The sequence below is a fragment of the Balearica regulorum genome, chromosome 19, assembly GCF_011004875.1.
Source record: "Balearica regulorum gibbericeps isolate bBalReg1 chromosome 19, bBalReg1.pri, whole genome shotgun sequence".
NCBI classification, from domain to species: Eukaryota; Metazoa; Chordata; class Aves; order Gruiformes; family Gruidae; genus Balearica; species Balearica regulorum.
Genome location: NC_046202.1, coordinates 11611942 through 11630401, shown reverse-complemented (window position 1 = coordinate 11630401; position 18460 = coordinate 11611942). Strand labels below are relative to the sequence as shown.

The 18460-nt window shown below is 45.3% G+C and overlaps 1 protein-coding gene across 2 annotated transcripts in view; it reads right to left on the bottom strand.

Moving 5' to 3' along the window:
- Positions 1-18460, bottom strand: part of GALNT17 (polypeptide N-acetylgalactosaminyltransferase 17) — a 215337-nt gene that overhangs the window by 35791 nt on the left and 161086 nt on the right. The window lies entirely within an intron of this gene.

The following is an 18460-nucleotide window of genomic DNA, read 5'->3' as shown; positions in this document are numbered from 1 at the left end:
CACTAATAACTTTTCTGCTGAAGCAGCTACTTCTATTTTATTCCTTTCAAACGTGTGACAGAGGCTACAAACCCGAGAGCAGCAGCACAGGACACATTTTTAAGAATAGCTCTACGGCACGCGTGCATTACGTTTTGCCCCGGGGAGACTCTACTGCACCACGAATACAAAGGACATGGGTGTGAGGTGCCCTGCTCTGTTCTCACACTTTTACCTTACAGGTGTTTGCTGTGAAATCAGTATATAAAGCTCTGGCCACCTCTGAAAACAGACGAGTCAAAAGCATCTAAAAACTTTTTCTTTAAAAATTTGGAATATTTCAATGAAATTCCGCCAAAATGGTAATGTAGCATTTCAAGATAATGGATCAAGCCTCATTTAGAGCTCATCAGAATGAAGAGTGTCTGTGGGTTTGATTTTGCATTAAGTTCAAAATTTATAATAAATTATAATAAATATGAAAGCTGTGAATAGAGCAAAATTTCAGATTTAGCAAAACAAAACATTCTCATCAACCAGAGCATTTTTTAACTTCAGTTCTGGAAACTTTTCAGGCGTTTTTGAAACGCATTTCAAAACCCAAATGGAAATAATGAGTTTTGGAAACTGGAACGTATAAAGTGAATAATGCAGAAGAAAAGAGACAATGAGCAGCGCTGTGTCTTCAGGTCATGACGACATTATGACTCACTTCTCATTCATTTGTTTAGATTTCAACACCAATTGTTATTAGTGCCTAATTCATCAGCATTCCTGGGTATGGTACGATTTTAAAATGACAAATATAGCAATTCCCTGTAAACACACAAAACCACACAAGACGGAAACAAAGCATAAAATCAGAAGAGCCCACCTTGATTGCTCCCAGATTGCTGTCACCAAATTTTTTCAGAACCATCTGCTGGAAAACGTGCCCCTTGCTGCAGCCTCGGAGGCTGAGCAGCCGTTGCCTTTTCTGCATTCCTCTGCTCCAGCAAGGTCATGCAGGAGAAGGGCTGCTCCAATGCTGCTCATGGTTTTGCAAGTCATACCAGCATGCTAAGACATTTTATTTTACCTGTAAGTCACCAGGCAGCCTTGAAGTCACTGCAGACCTTAAAGCGATGAAAAGCCTTCAACCAAATTCCCTCTAAAATGAAGCCTGGGCCGTGTTCTGGCTCCACTTCAAATTACACTTGTAAAGTGTGAGCCAAGACCCTAAAGGAAAATGGAAATGCTTCCATCCACTTCGATAGGCTTTAAATCAGCCTCAAGCGTGGTCCCACATGCTGAACTCAGCAGCGGTTCGTTTGGGAGGAGCCAATGCCATCATTACCTACCAGGGCTGAGATTTCAATCAGAATATGCTGGTAAAACTTTCTTTTTTTTTTTTTTTAATTAAAAAGATGCATTCAGGTGCAAAAGGATGTGCTCCTCTGAGGCTCTGGGCCTGAAAAGTACCTCTCAGCTCTGCTTCATTAGTGTAACTAGAAGCCGCTCATTGATCTTTCCTGTAAGCGCACGAGCCCTAGCACGCCGTTAAGCACAGTTACGCACATCATGCCTGGCTGCTCGCATCCTCCTCATCGCCGTGGATAGCCCAGACAGGGAAAGGTTGGGGTTCTCCTCCTGCCTCCCTGCCATTTCTATGCATTTTTAGCTTTCTGTCTGAGGGTAGAGAGCAAGACTCTCCTTCCTTCATCAAACGGTTCCCCCGTATTTTTGACTAAGCGGTTTCCTGCGGAAGGCGCCAGGACGGAGCAGCTGCACAGCTATTTTTATCACTACCTAACCCAGCTCGGAGTCGACGAGGCTGCCCCAGCCTTCAGTGCTGCCAGGGAAAGGAAGGAGCAGGCTTGGTGTCACCAAACCTGCCCCGCGCCAGAGCACACGTTACGGGTCCGCACGCACAACGGTAAGGTGTGTATCAGTGCACCAGTGATAATGGGGCTTTGTATACACTCAAAAAGCATATAATAACTTACCTTGTTTTCATTTGCTACATTCTGTCTGTCATGGTTTGGGTGCTTTTCAATGTCTTTAGAGCTATTTAGAATTACTCATCCTTCTGCGGCATGAAATGAGAATCTGAACTCCAACTGCTGGTACAGAGCTTGTCGCTGACTGTTTTCATCTCGGTATAATTACTTTTGAGATAGATGCCTTCACCAGGGAGAGATGACTCAGCTTCCCAGAGACCAGCGTGCGCTCTACTTCTCCAAACCCTCTTGCTGTAAGAAAACCTTGCTGAAGGTGTTTGGGGAAATCCGCTGCCTAAACCCCAGCCTTGCCCTGGGCTTTGTGCTGGCCAGGAGTCCAAGCCCAGCCTGGCTTTGGCAAGAATGGGGCAGGCACAGCGGTCCCAGCAGAAATCCCATCGAGGAGCCACAGCCCAGTCAGGTCAGGCTTGCCAGGTACCAGGAACTCCATTTCCATGAAAAATACTGCAATTTAGAAATTCCTTTTTGTTCTCACCAGTCCCAGATACGAGCACCAGAGCAGAACAGAAACACAGACCCTGCTGTCATGGAACTTCTCAGGTTTGACCTGCAACTGCACTGATTTACTGGGAGAATATGCACACGACGTTTAATTATGGACCCGTACAACCACGCCAGCAATTAACCCCTCAGTCAGCAGTGTTGGTGGCCAGCCAGTCCAACAACAGCTGCTTTTTATTTCTCTTAAGCTCCATCCACGTAGGAGAGAGACAGCATTTCGTTTCCTCTGTGTTAAGATCACATATTACTGGGTCACACACGTGCTGCACAAAGCACAGCCGAAGCCTTGATGCTGCCAATGGCATCTGGTGATGATGGCAGAGGGACTTGGTTTTAGTCCCAGATCTGTAAAATCTCTTAAAATGAACTAATAGCAGCTGTTAAACAAATGTACGGTTTAAAGGTAGCAATTAATTTACATGTTGTCAGAGGCTGCACCCCACACTATCTGCGGATCAAAAATTAAGCAGTATTTAACTCCTTCCCAAAGGCAGCAACAATTACTTAGGACAATGGTATTGTAGTTGCTGTCTTTCTTGAAAGTGCTTTGCTTTGACCAAAACCCATTGTTGTATTTCATTTTCACACTGGTAGTTTCCCTTTTTGCGTTTTCTAAATGAAAACCAAACCCCAAAGTTTTCATACACCAAAAAAGGAAAAGAAAGCTGAAAACCATTCTTCTTCTGCTTTTCCCTTCCTGCTCTGGAAAGAAAGTATTGAAAAGCTTTTGACAAGTCAAATACTTTCATAACCAGTTTATAGCCTTTTTCTTTTTTTTTTTTTTTTTTTTTTTGGCATGGGCAAGAATAACACTGTTAATCTTCCCAAGCTGGAAGATCGGGACGCAGCGGAGATCTGGCGGCAGTTGGGAGGGGGAGGCTGAAGCCGACACCGTCGCCTGCCCAAGTTAGCAGAGGACTCACGGACAGCCGATCTCCATACCCGAGCTGTAAAGTGCTGCAGCTGCGAAGCAAAGGCACATCCCGCTCAACCACGGCTGCGGCAAGGGCCACGACGGCTGCGACAGCTTTAATCTAGCGCTGGATTTGAGTTAACAACCTAAACTGGGAGCCTTAACCCTGCAGTCACGGCTGTGCAAAGCCTAAAGCAGTCCTCAAGCCAACCAGCCTACTTGCACATGGTGTCCCATGAAATTCAAGGCCAGCCTATGCTGTTCTTATTTAGCTCCAGGCTTTCATCCTACATTTGGTTTTGCATTAAAGCAGGAAAAAAAGATTTTAGCATGGAGCATCTCTTCCCCTCGCAGACTCTCTAACCCAAGCTCATCACCTATGTTCTTCCCAGACCCACGCAGACAGAGGCACCTCCACAAAGAGCTTTACCCACCCACGTCAGGGTGGGATGGATCATCCCTCAAAACGTCCTCTTCTCCCTCTGATCTGCAGAGATAGCCCAGATGTGGGGCCAGACACAGAAAGACATTTCAAAGTAGGTGAGATGGATATTATACAGCTCATCCACACGTGGGATTATTTAGGAAGAGCTTTGCTCGGGGTTGGCATCCCCATGGCTCTTGGCTCTCTGGAGACCAGTGCACTTCTACGTGGGCCTGGATAGTGCAGCGTATTTTAGGCCTAAGGCAATGCCCATCAAAATCAATTAAAAAATTCCTACAAACCTCACCAGACATTGAATAAGGACTAAAATATTTAGCCACCAGAGAGAACCTCAAGCTGCTATTAGGTCTTTATTATGCAGAATAAAGAGAGTATCTTAAAAAGCAAAAATAAAAGGCCTTCACCTTTGCAGGGCGCACGCAGCCACGCTATGGCCGAGGACGTGCAGCCCGTCCCGTGCAGGACCACACGCGTGCTGCGCTCCCCCGGGATGCACGCGGGAGCAACGCGCCGCAGCAGCACCCTCGCTGGAGACCCCCTCCAGCCTACGCCTCCCTCCTCCTCCCCGCAACTACACCTCCTCTTTGCGAATTCCTTCCAAAACCAGTGATTTATTGGACTAAATTTTAAGCAAGGCTCACTTTGGTTTGCCGTTAGCTGCTCACAAGAAACGCACCTCGCCTGTGCTGGTCAGCCAGGCCTCCCATGCTGTCGATGGAGAGGGACGGGCAGCGTTGGAGGATGAACTGCACCCGCAGGAGTACTCAGCTCCCCTCCAGTGCTAATTAGGCTAATTAGGACTCAGTATCTAATTCCTACCCAACTCTGTTTCAGTGCAACAAATCCCACTTGCAGTGTCGCTATGCCATGGGAGAAAGAGACTTCTGTTTGCCGTCAGAGCGAGGAATTGAGCTGCAAATGTTGTTTGGCACGTGCAGTCCGAGGGCTGTTACTCACGTGTTACTATACCTCCAGTAACTACAGGAACAAACCCAAACACGGCACAGACACAGTCACGATGAGATTCATGCTCAGTGTCGTGGCCACTGCTGGCCAAATGATTATAAGGTTTCTGAGCTCATCTACACAATAAAATAAAATAAAATAAAATAAAATAAAATAAAATAAAATAAAATAAAATAAAATAAAATAAAATCTATAAACCAGCAGAAAACACGCAGGCTAAACTGGAAGAAAACATCTTTGAAAACTGAAGTGGTGACTCACTCGGGGATCACAAGAACTGGTAGGAACTGGGATAATCAGAGGATTTAAAAAAGCAGAATAATGAACACCAAGTCTTAAAGGACGAAGCGTTAATCCATGATTTGCTTTACTGGGTGCTTTCCTTCAGGCACCACTCGACTGAAACCCCCTTGCTGAGGTCTGCAGCTGAGAAGGGCAAATTGAGGGGCGGGCAGGGCACTTGGTGAGACCCTCCGGTGACAAGAGGCCACCAACACGGAGGAGGACTCGAAAACCTGGAGCTGGGCAGATCGCGTCTGGCAGTCTCTGCTCGGCCTCATGTGATTTCACTCCGCCTCTTAAATCTACTGGCTTCAAACCATGGTAAAAGGCATATCCAAAATGAAAGGCACATTCTTGGAAGGTTCTTCCGCTGCCATCTGCAAATCATTATTTCTCCGTCATAAAAATAATTAAGTGCAAATGGCTACAAGAGGGGGAAGAAATTCCTTAGCTCCTTCCATTTATACCAGCAGCTGAAAAGGAGGAGAAAAGACCTGTGTGCAGCAAGCGTCTGCCTATCCTTTCAACGGGGTGCCTCCAAAGCAGAGGGAAAGGAGAGCAAACGCGTCCTGCACCTTGCTGCAGAAACGTTCTGCACGAGCACAGCCCACGCGACACGTTCCCAAAGCACCGACTGCCGACACAGAGCTCTGCTCACACCCTGGGCCAGCCAGAAGGGCTTCAGGTCTAAAGTCAACTTCCAAAATTAATATATACAGCATTGCAAGAGGCAGCATGGGGCAAAATCGTGCCCCTGCCAGGAACCTCCTGTCCCGTCCCGTCCCCAGCAAGGCATGGGGTGCACGACCAGGGACCAACGGGGCTGCTCCACGGCTGAAGACAGCCAGCAAGAATTCATCTGGGAGGATGTCTGACCCACACCCACAGCTTCTGGACTGCAGCCTTTGGGGCTGGCGTGACAACTTGCGTCTTTGGCTTCATTTTATCCTGGGAATGAGGGGGAGAAGCTTGGCCCAAAGAAAGAAGCTGTTCAGTGGCTATCTCATATGATCTTTTAGACATATTTTTTTTTCCTTTCCAATGTGAGTCATGAGACTGGAACAAGTGAGATTGTAAGATTAAAGAAGTTATCAGCTCCCCGTCACTGGAAACATAAAATCCCTTTTTCTCTCCAGTCGCAATTAACAAGGCGCAAAAGCAGATAAAACTAGAGCCGGCTGCTTGCCATCTCTGCTTAATCTTCAGATAACTATTTTCTCAAACCTCCTCAGACTAGCTGTTCTACGTCTGCAGCACAGTGGACCCTGCAGATGAGGCTGTCTCAAGAAGAAGGATAAGGACATAAAGGAAAGAAAGAAGATAAAGAGATGGAGGAAATGCTTGGCATGCTAAAAAGGGTGAAAACCCACAAAGCTATTGCTCAGAAGCAACACAGGAACAGAGATGAAAGGGAAAAGATTAACTTCTGTTGTTCAATTTTATGAAGGCACTGTACACAGCTTGAGTTAATAGGGCTTCTTGCTGAAAATCATACAGGACAGAATTAGCAGCAGCTAAAGCAAATGGGGGGATTTGAAGATTAAATCTCAGTGCTACGTAACGCTCGTTTGCCAGCGTACTGCCACGCTGTTTTGAAATCTTTATTGCCAGAACTCAATCCAGCGGGGCTGGGTAGCATTGTCTGTCTGTCTTTACTGAGCGAAAGCTGCTGCTGAGCAGGGATGTACCACGGATGAGGCACGGCCGAGGTGAGGACTGTACCGACTTCCCTGTGTGATTCCATGTGTCTACCCTCAGAAAGCGCAGCTTTGGACAAAATGTATCTGTCTCACGACAATATACAATTTGACAGGATTTTTTTGTTCCTGTTTTTCACAGAATCACAGAGTTGTTGAGGTTGACAGTGACGTCTGGAGATCACCTAGTCCAACCACCCCACGCCCAGCCTAGAGCAAGCTGCTCAGGACTGTGTCAAGTTCTGAGTGTCTCCAAGGATGGAGACTCCACAACCTCTCTGGGCAACCTGTTCCAGCGTTTAACCAACCTTGCAGTGAAGAAAGCTTATTCTTCTGAGAACCTGCTGAGGGTACCCTCTGCCCCATCATCAATGAAAACATTAAACAGTTGACCAGGGGGGCACACCACTAGTGACTGGTCTCCAGCTGGACAAGTGCCCCTGATCACACTTGAGCCAGCACCTCACTGTTCATTGCTCTAATTTGTACCTCATCGGTCTGTCAATGAGAATGTTATGGGAGACAGTGTGCTAGTATCAAGATAAACATCTACTGCTATCCGCTCCTCCACTAAGCTAGCCACCTCCTATCAGGTTGGTCACGTATGATTTCCCCTTTGTAAATCCATGCAGACTACTCCTAGTTGCCTTTTTGTCCTTCAGATACTTGGAAACAACTTCCAGGACCAGTTGCTCCACCACCTTCCCAGGGATGGTGTTGAGGCTGACTGGTCTGTAATTGCCTGGATCCTCCTACTTGAAGACGAGAGTGACATTTGCACTGTTCCAGTCCTGAGGCTCCTCTTCCAGTTGCCGTGAGTTTTCAAAGATAATCAAGTGGCCTCACAATGCTGTCAAGACAGCTCCCTCAGCAACAGGTGCATCCCTCAGGCTCCGTGAACTTGTGTACGTCCACTTTGTTTACATGTTCCCGAACGTGATGCTCCTCCACTGAGGACAAGTCTTTCTTGCTCCAGACTTCCCTGCTGGTCTCAGGGGCCTGGGGTTCTTCAGGGCCAATCTGACCAAGATGAAGGTGGCATCGAGGACCTCCACCTTTTCCAGTTCCCCTGCCCCATTTAGCAGCAGACCCGTATTTTCCCTAGCCTTCCCCCACTGGAGATAGACCCATAGAAGCTTTTGTTGTTGCCCTCCATGTCTTTCACCAGATTCAACTCCAGGTAGGCTTTGGCCTTCCCAACCCCATCCTCCGACACTTCGATAGCATCTGGGTTGCCCCTGAGTGACCTGACTCTGCTTTCACCCACAGCACATTTCTTTTTTATATGGAAGTTTTGTCAGGAGCTCCTTGTTCATCCAGAGAGGCCTTCTGCCACGTTTGCTTGACTTCTTGCATGTTACAACGAACCCGTTCACCTCCACCTCTCTTTTATTTTTGTTCTTTTTGTTACAGAAAGGTCAAGTAATATAAAGTATGTTCTAGTCTTCTTGGATCTCCTCTCTGAGCTGAGAAGTCTCAGCAAGCTCTACCAAAGCCACACTTAGATACCACACTGATAAAATATTATAGATAAGACATCACAGAGGGATGATTTTGGCTTTGTTTTTCTTGAGCATAAAAGTGCTAGAAGCAATTTTCCTGTCTTTTATCCAAACCTGAAACATATTATTGAGCTCTCTAGATTCCATTAAAGCATCAAAGCTGTGTTCCACACTGCGGTTCTTTAAAAAAATATCAGTGTACTAAAAAAAAGTCCAAACTCCAAAGCCTGCTTTCAGTTTGAACTGTCAAAATATTTTCCGTACGCAGTGCAGGTACACACTTATGACTGCCAGTCATTCCAGATGTCTCCCCTGGTAAGGAGGATTTTACTTTCTTACTTGCTAACTTTTTAATCCATTTTGTGGAAACACATCATACTAATTGTCTATTAAAGGCAAGTAAACAAGACATGATTTCCAGCAGGACACCCACGTAACGCATGTGAGACTACACAGCGGACACAGCAACCAGGATTACTGCTTTGACACAAGCAACCAGAAGAATCTGGATTAATAAACACACCATCAGGGCTACGGCTTCACAGCAGTGCTCCAGGTATTAGGACCATCCAGGGTAGTATCCTTTTGAGCCAAAAATATCTGCCGCAATTAGCTTGAGCAGTTACAGAGAGCCTCTCCTGTAAGCACCGGCTGCCGTGCTGCTGCTTCTCCCTCTGCCCAGCTATAAGCATTAGGGTCTCTGCTCCGTTTCCTCCTTTCCCTTCTTTGTGGCTGGTCCCACCTGGGGCTCTCCCCTGCCATTTCATCCCCAAACACCATCAGATGAACAGACTAAAGCAGCCCAAAGGTTGGGGTTTTTTATAAACCAGCCAAACTCTTGTAAATCTGTGGCAATTTCACATCCTCCAAGGGTTTCTTCTACCTTCCAGATGATGACTTTGAGTAAGACTTAGACCACTTGTGACCAATTCCACCTCCGTGACAGTTTTTATGTGAAAGAACATGTTGAACCGTGGCATCTCAGCCCCTTCGAGACTCACCCGAAGCCAGGCAACCTGAGCTCAGTTCACTTTGACAAAGTTGCAGGATTACTAACGCTGCTTCAGAGACGAGCTGCTCACACCGGAGACGGCTGCGTTGTTTATGGGAGCCGGCAGCGTGATTGGCACCGGGAATTTCGGCACTCAGAGCTGGCAGCTTCCAGGCCAGAAGGTACCACGTCACCTTGACAATAAGTGTTTCCTCTTGCTCTCAAAGGTACTCCAGATTAGTTAAAAGTTATTTGTTACCTGAAACGCAGTGACAGCGTAACACCGAGAACACCCACGCCGACGACAGGCACGCTCGCTAGATTTGCTGCCAGTGTCAAGGGGACAGCGGGATTCACAACGGTCGGCTGCCCAAAACAAAACACTGCATTGTGCTCTTTAAACAAATGCCCTGTATCCAATTCCCCGATGCCTCTTTTACAAATTGAGCTGCTTAATTAGTCCATGATGAGTTATTGCATATATTAATAGGAAGCCCATGAATAAGCACGGTACTGCTGCCTAGCTCAGCAAACGGGCTCCCAGAGCTGCCGTGCACATCGACTCAAGCACGTGGACCCTGCAAATTAAAGTTGATGAGAAAATTCAATCTTCACAGGTTTGATTTTTTATCTTGCTTCTCGCCACGTAAAGGCTTCCCTGTGCCTGACAGCCTCTTGGTGACGGCAGCCTGAACAGCGGCTCAAGCTTACTTTGTCTTGTTTCCTTCAACATCCGTCTGATAACAGTATGAATACTCCAAATAAATCACAAACAGACCAAAATACCCTGCAGGCTGCACACACAATAGCGTCGGTGAGCTACCATCGCTGCACAGCTATTGCTGTGATGGCCCACGATGGCTTTTGGGGCAGTACTGGCTACAGCTGAGCACTTCAAAAAATCCTCATTCTCAGCCCAGCTGGAAGCTCAGCCTCACATAAAAATATCTAAAGTCCTCCTGAAATATATGCTGCTTATTTATCTTATAAATGCACGGTGAGTTCATTAGCTAGACAGCACCCTCAGCCCCTTGGAAGCGAATAGCCCAGGCAGTAACGTTGATGGGGCTGAGGCAGGATACGTGCAGCCCCAAGGTCTCTCAAATATGCTCTCGATGGCCCTTTGCTCTTATCATAGAATCATAGAATCTTAAGGTTGGAAAAGACCTCTAAGATCATCAAGTTCAACCATCAACGCAGCACCACCATGTCTACTAAACCATGTCCAGAAGTGCCACGTCTACGTTTTCTGAACACCTCCAGGGATGGTGACTCCACCACCTCTCTGGGCAGCCTGTTCCAGTGATTGACAACCCTTTGGGTGAAGAAATTTTTCCTAATATCCAATCTAAACCTTCCCTGATGCAACTTGAGACCATTTCCTCTTGTTCTTTCGCTAGTTACTTGGGAGAAGAGATCAACACCCACCTCACTACAACCTCCTCAGAGGTAGTTGTAGAGAGCGATCAGGTCTCTCCCCTCAGCCTCCTCTTCTCCAGGCTAAACAACCCCAGTTCCCTCAGCCGCTCCTCACCAGACTTGTGCTCCAGACTCTTCACCAGCTTCGTTGCCCTTCTCTGGACACGCTCCAGCACCTCAATGTACTTCTTGGAGTGAGGGGCCCAAAACTGAACACAGTCTTGCAGGTGCCACAGACGATTCAAGTGAAGGGCTTTTTCAGGAAGCCTGATTTGCAGAGGAGTGAAAGGAGAATTAAGAGCTTGGCAGCCAGCAGCAGAGTTTAGCTTGGCAAAAGTGCAACCAACACTCACGGTGGCCTTCAGCCAGGATTGCGGGGTGGGAAGCTCACCGGATCCTCCACGCTGACAGTATCATTAACACTAACAAGCCTGTAACAATCACACGGCGTTACGATAACCTTGCATATCATCATCTGATGGTGCCATGGGAGGCTGGGCAGTTCGGGGTGACACGTGGGTTTTTATTCTTTGAATTAGTGTCAATTAATTGGAAGCTGGATTTGCTGAGCGCCGTGTCCAAATAAATTCTCTGCTGCTCATACACTGGTGAAAAGGCACAATAAAAAGTTTTTTATTCCCATTTTAAAGATGAGGAACCAAAGGACAAAATAGTTACGTGACTCAGAATTACAGAAGGAGCCTGAACCAAAACTCAGGTGCTGGTTCTGTGCAAAGGACTGACCTTTCCGATGCACTGGAAATCGGTGAAATCTTACATTTACTGCAGAGAATAAGCAAGGATGGGAGGAATTGAGGGAAAAAAAGAAAAAATCTTGCTCTTTGCTTATTTATAGCCACTCTCTGTACTGCAGGAGAGTGTGTGCCTGCTCACACCCACGGGACTGTAAAGAACCACAGCCAGACGGGCAAATTCCCTACAAAAGGCTCGCAAGGGAGATGGAAATGGCTCTTTTCTCCTGATCAGGAGGCTCAAACTGACAACATTCAGTTTGCAGAAAAGTCAACAGCTTTGAGCCCTGCTTTGCAGCGAGCACAGTAAAATTCACGATGCCCCTGGAATGAAACACAAGCCTGGACCTGGCTGGGATGTCAAACTGCACTGAGTATCATCAGGAAAGAGAAAAGGCTGTAGTTTCAATTTACCCTCTGAACACATTACAGCTGCGAACAGGAGGAAAACCGAGACACAATAAGCCATCATGCCGGTTCAGCGTTTCTGCCGTCAGACTCCTAAATTTCAACATTTTCCAGCTCGTGCAAGACTTGGTCCACAGAGTCAGCCATTTTCAAAGAAATGCATGGCATTTATTTCCCCCTATAACAATTACTACTGTTTCCCCCATTTCCCTCTCCACCAACCAAAGCAGCCCTGCCTCTTACAACACCACGAAGCTCCGATATGTAATCACAAGTGTCACTCCAGGGGCGGCTGCCACGAGCACGACTGGCCCGGGGATGCTCGATCCCTCAGGTGTGATACAGCCCGGCTCTGCGTTCGCAGCAGCCCCAAAGGTTCCTCGCATACAGGAATTCAATTAAAGAACTGAAAGGTGGCCTCTCCTATTGCTTTGCCCAGACAGGCACATCAATTTCTGCCCACAATTAACTAGGGTGAAAAAAACAAAATGAAATTGGAGAGCAACCCTCATTCTCTATTGACTCAAATTCATACTTTGCTTTCAGATAAAGGTCACTGTCAATCCATCACCTTTGTCCAAACCAGTCTGAGTAAGCACTGAAAGTAGGAAATGCTGGAGCTGGTATTCAAACCAGGGAAAACCTCAAAGTGACAAGAGAGAAATAAAAAGACTGCGGGGAAGCGGCGTGACAGGAGGTTACACAACCGCCGAGAAGGAACGGGATTATCTAAACAACCTTGAAGACAAATACTCCTCATTGTGACGGGCTACATCATGAATTGGTTTCCTTGCCTTTTTTTTTTTTTTTTTTTAAATTCTCTTCAGCTATTAAGATTCCCTTTATTGTTCCATTTTTCAAGAAGTCCTCAAATCATTTTGACTTCAATGCAGACTTTGGAAACACATAACTGATGAAAGACAGAGGACTGTGGTCCTCACTGCTACCTTGCTGCTGCCTTGACAAACCCTTTCCTTTCGTTTCCTCTCCTATTTTAACTGCCCGTACTTAAAACTTATCAACTGTGATATTAAGAGAAAAGGTAAAGCAAGAGACAGGGCTCATTTATTCCTCTTGCTGCTTCACTTATGAGACGTCACCAGAGCCAAGACTGCTAATCAAAATGTTCTTTTAGACATGCGGTGGCTTTTTTTAATGTAGAATGTTGATTGAAGATTTAATTCAGATCATAAAACTAAATTTATTCAGTGCTTCCAAAAAAGTCTTGAAGTTTGGTGAGTCCCTCCTTCCTTATTTCAATATTTGCTGATAACTGACTGCCCCGAATTGCCCAGAAACGAACTCCATCACAGTGGCGTTATGTGCCACAGAATATGCAGCTTCTGGAAATACTGAAAAATCAACACCATAAATAGTTTGAATTCAGAGGCAAAGCAACAACAAATATGTTCGAGAAAAAATTCAGAAAATCGGCTATTCAAAAATTCATTTCCCCATTGGGATTTTAAATCAGAAAAATATTATCTTTGTGTGTTGGGTTTTTTTTTTTAAATTTTTGTATCATTTTGCCATTATTTGAAGCATTAAAATGGTTTATTGAAAAATATGCAAGAGAAGAGTCTGCTCTGGACACAAAGGTGTCTTGCTCAGTATTATGCGCAGGAACACTCCCATATCTCAGAGTAAAAGAGAAAAACAAAAAGTAGAATACAAGAACAGAGTACAATTTAACTGTAATGCAATACTGCAATATTAGCTTCAAAAGTCAGCTGCTATGACTTTCATGACCATGTACAAGTCATAAATATAAACCCGTTAAACCTAACACAATTCAATTTGAAATTAAATTCTGAAGCGCCCACAGTTTTTCAAGCTCATACTTCAAACACATAAAATCTGTTACCGCATGGATTTTCATTCAAATTTATGAAACTGCATGAAAATACAGACCTTGAAATGGATATTTCCAGCAAACGCCAGCTCAGACAACAACTCTCTGTCTCACCCTACTGCCACAGCAACCACTGCTAAGTCCTTGGTGGACCCCAACACCTCAGATATGTAGTATGATATATACGACATGTAATATAAAATATGGATTTGCACAGCCTCCCCACTCCTGCCATGTTTCGCAGGGATTTCAACACAGACTCCTCCCATGCCTTCAACATACCGGGGATAATTTAGTCTTGTCTGTTGGCTGCTTTGCAGTGAAAAAAAAGTGCTGGAAGTTATCTTTATTTGAAAGAGGTAGAATACTTTTGTGATGAAACACGTGCTGAATCAGCCATTAACTTTCCCTTTTCAACAGTCGTTACGGGGTTTCTTTTCAGCTAGGAAGAGATAAGCAATGTTCAGGGTACCCTTAGAAGGCAATGCCAAAGGCTGAAGATGGCAAAAGCATGGGCAAGCCCTTAAAGTCTCAGTTTGTAGAAGAGCCACACTATCATTAAGTCTATGAAAAAATCATAAAACAAAACATACCCACAATACGTCTCCATATTTCATCCTGGAACCAGCCATAATAAAACGTACCCCAATCAGACATGATTTTGTCCAACACAGAATCATCGAATCATGACAAAACCCTTAAGATGTGTTGGCTTGAAGAAGACAAGGTCAGTCTGAGACCAAAGCATTGACGTACTTCTTTCTTACTCTTTCTAAGGAACAAAATCTGAGGACTGTGGGCTCCGTCCTGCGCTGTGACGCGGCGGTGAAAAGAGGGAGAAAGAAGAGGAAGGTGAATGAAACACTTTGTTTCTCTGAAAAGAAGGCAGGCCGGAAAACCAGAGGAGCAGCAGTGTGCCTGAAGTGGTGAGCAACATTATGGGATTAAGAGCATATGCATGCAGAGTCATCAGAAAATACTGAATCAGCAAATCCAACCCCATTCCTGCAGCCACCTGAAGTGACAAGCTCAGGGACAGACATGGCCTTAAGGGCATCAGGCAGTTGGGACTTGGATCTTCCACCTCTGAGATGGGTGATCTAATCCGCCCTCCTCGGTCACTCTTGAAGCACACCTGCACCCTCCCGCTGTTCTCGAAACGATGAAAGCTTAGGGGGTCAAGGAAAGCCAGGTTGGTCGTGACTGGGAGTACCACACCTCCTACCCTCAGCCAGTGTCCCCAGGAGGAGCCCAGCCACCACCCGAACCCGTGCCCTTCCAGATGGCTCGTACCTGACCAGGATCATGCTGGGCTGTAGGATTTTTATTCCAAGCCAAATCCAATGATTTACACCAGCTATAAAAACAGCAAGCTGGCTGCATCTTCTCTTCCGTAGCAGCTTGCGCCCATCCAAGAGGCCACAATTTAGGCCAGATCTTTTTTATTTTTTTTTTACTGACCACTCTCTTTACAAGTTCAGCCGCTCAACAGGATGTGCCTGCTTTGCTGGCAAAAAATAAACCTAAAAGTCAACGGGAGTTCAGACCCATAACAAAACATTGGAAAAAATTGTAATAGAAGGAGCCAGAAAGCTTACTTCTTGGCTGCTGTAGAGTATGAAATAAATGCTGTTAGCTAGCTCAGCGTAAGAAGTCAATATTTTTCTGTACTAGTTTAAACTTCATAAAGATAATAAGGAGTAATCGCACTGCACAAACATTTCGGCTCTTTGCGTGGATTATTTTACAGGAGGAAAAAAAGAAAAAATAGCTTCAATAAAAGTTTTAAAGGAAAACTAACTTGGAAAAACTAGGCACTAGCAGCCAGTTAATGACACCTTTTGTTTTTGCTGGGCGAGATGCCTAGAATGCCTAAATCTCCCTTTATTTTCCCTGATCAAACTGGCAGTCATTCAAGTGCCCCAAAAGCCCAACCACAGGGGTTGGGAAGTGATTAATACCACACCAGCTGACCCGCTGCAGTCCTTAATGTGTTTTTCCAGATAAAATTAGAAAATACTTCATCCTCCCTTTAATTTGCATGATATTCACCTGCATTTTCAACACTTATTACCGCGTTCATAACAGAATAACTAGGCTAAAGACTGAATGTGAAACTGAGTTTCATTTCCCACACCATGTATTATATTTTAATTAATTCTAAAAACTGCTTATAGCTATTAGCACAGTGCCAAGTTGGGACTTGTATATATACATATGAAATTTCATGACAGCTGTTTCTGCAAGAGTATTTTTGCAGAGAAGTATTTTTCCAAGTCCCTGGTTTTGTTTGAAATTTGGAGACAATGAGTATCGTCTAGGTTGGCTGATCGAGAAGCCAGTCCCACCTAAGCTGAAGGAAAAGTGTGGAAGAGGGTCTCCCAGCTTGGAAGAGGGTCTCCCAGCTTGGAAGAGCATCTCCCAGCTTGGAAGAGGGTCTCCCAGCTTTGCATTTGTGGCTTTCTGCAGAGGAAAATTCACGCACTTTCATGCTTAGGAGATGCTTGCAATAAGTATTCAAAAGACTTTGCTCCCACAAACCCCAGCTCACTCTCCCCCTTGTCCTGGTGCCTAGAGATGCAGGGTGACACCTTCAGCGCTGAAGACCTCGGACCTTGGTCTGCAATGGTACCTCCTTACCCAGCTGGATCCAAATAATCCATATCCATGTGGGGGTTTCGGGGCTCTTACACAGAAAGAGGAGATTTCTTTAGGCTTTGAGCTGCTGGAAACTGTTTGACACTTGGAAGGGAAGGTGCATGGCCTGCGGAGGCAGATGGATCCAGCCCCCACCTCTGTTGGTGGTGGGAAGCAGGGAAGGACCACCAAGAAATCCCGGTGTCCCCTGAGCTACGGGACTACCACGCGCCATTCAAACAAAAGAGTTTGAGGCGCTGTAAAAATTCCATACTACATTCTCTTTTGAGGCAAGTAATCCATTACCGGCACAGTTTTCCATCACCCAAGAAACCGTGTGAAACCAATGAAAACATTTCCACACAGAGAAAGTTTCAGGGTATCCTTCCAAGTAACTTTGCAGCCAATTTAGTGAAACACGCAAAACTTGCCCAGAAACAAGCCTGCCTTCCAGCGAGCACAGACCGTGCCCTTCTGCTTTTTAACTAAGAAAAATGGTTCATTTTCTAAAAATGGTTTCCATTTCATAGTCAGGAAAATAATATTCCAAGTGTCCTCTCTTCTCAGTGAAACTATTTCACATAATTCCCGCAGCATCTGGTTTTATTTCAGGAATTTTATGTCTGGCTTTGCCAAGCAACGGTTGCAATTGAGACAAGGGATGTGAACTAAAATGGGGATAAAAATTTACAGTATGTTTATTCTAACTTCTGAAAAGCTTCATTAAGGTCCACAGTACCCCTTTGGACAGAGGGATACGATTCCCTCCTGAATTCAGCCCAAAGACAGAAATACCTAGAGAAACTAAGGGCTTTGTAGTCTCTTTTTTATCGAGCCTTAAATAATTATGCCTTTTTATGCATGGCACAATCTATATTTGAACAAGACAAGTGGGAAAGCACATGAAATCCAGTGATTTGTAACTGAAGACTGAGGAAAAAAAGAGATATTTTATGTGAGGTTTTAGGTTTTCACTGCGAAGGTGGCAGGAAAATAAAAAAAGTAAGTGAATTTATAAGCATGATCTTTCTTTAAATCCTTTCCAAAGAACCAGGAAATAATCAGGTCTGGGCAAAGTTTCAATACGCAGCTTTCCAGTGCGGAAAGAATATTTTTTGTGATAATGTTGGCCAGTGACAGAATAAAATGCCTGTTTGGGGCACTTCACTGCTACTGGGACGTGAAATTCCTTCTAGCAGGATCTTCTCAGAAAGCTTCACCCAAAGCCAGCTACCTGCAACACTCCAAAGTTCTCCACCACTTTTACTCCAAAGTCCTGACATACCTCCTTCAGGGATGGAGGAGTGGGTTACCACTGGTGAGGCTTTCCCTGATTTCCCAAACCGCGAGCATCCCTGTAAACACCAGGCTGATGGAGCTTTGCCCGGAGCAGAGGACTCCGATGCCTCCTGAACCACCATCTCTCTTTAGTACTTGTGCTATTATTATTACTCTCATCATCACCACCACCATTTTTACCCTCTGGTATTCTCTTTCCCAGCTGTGTTAAGAGCAGTTGTACACTCTTCCCTACGACGGCAAAGATCAGTTTGTTCACTCTTGCTGAGCTGGCAGGATGGCACGCTCTCGCTACAACGCAATCTCCAAAAGATGACCCCTTTGGGGAGTTTTCTTTAACTTTCTATTTTCCCAGCATGCTAATGCCTGGTATTAATAATCACTTGCTGCATCTCGTTACCTGTGCAACTTTTACCACTTAAAGGGATCTCACGTGTATCAGAACACACTTACACCGGCAAAGCATTTGATCCGGAGTAACGCGCGGTGCCCTAAATTGCGTAAAGCCAGACTGCACTAGCTCTCGGGGGCTTACGCCTAGTATATTGTAATTATATAGCTTTAAACATATCCACTTTTGATATCAAATCAGAGGAAGAATAATAAAATAATCCACCGAAGATGGGAGCTTGGGAAGATGCGGTGACTAAAAGCATCCTTTGTTTTGAGGCTAAGCTGGCTCTGAACCAGAGCTCCCTCACCAGAGACGGAGAAAGCAGTTAATTTGTTCTGCTACTAAAAAACAGATTAAAGTACAAGGCTAAAGCACAGTAAATAACATCGTGTTCCTTCCCAAAGCCAATCGAATGGTTGTATA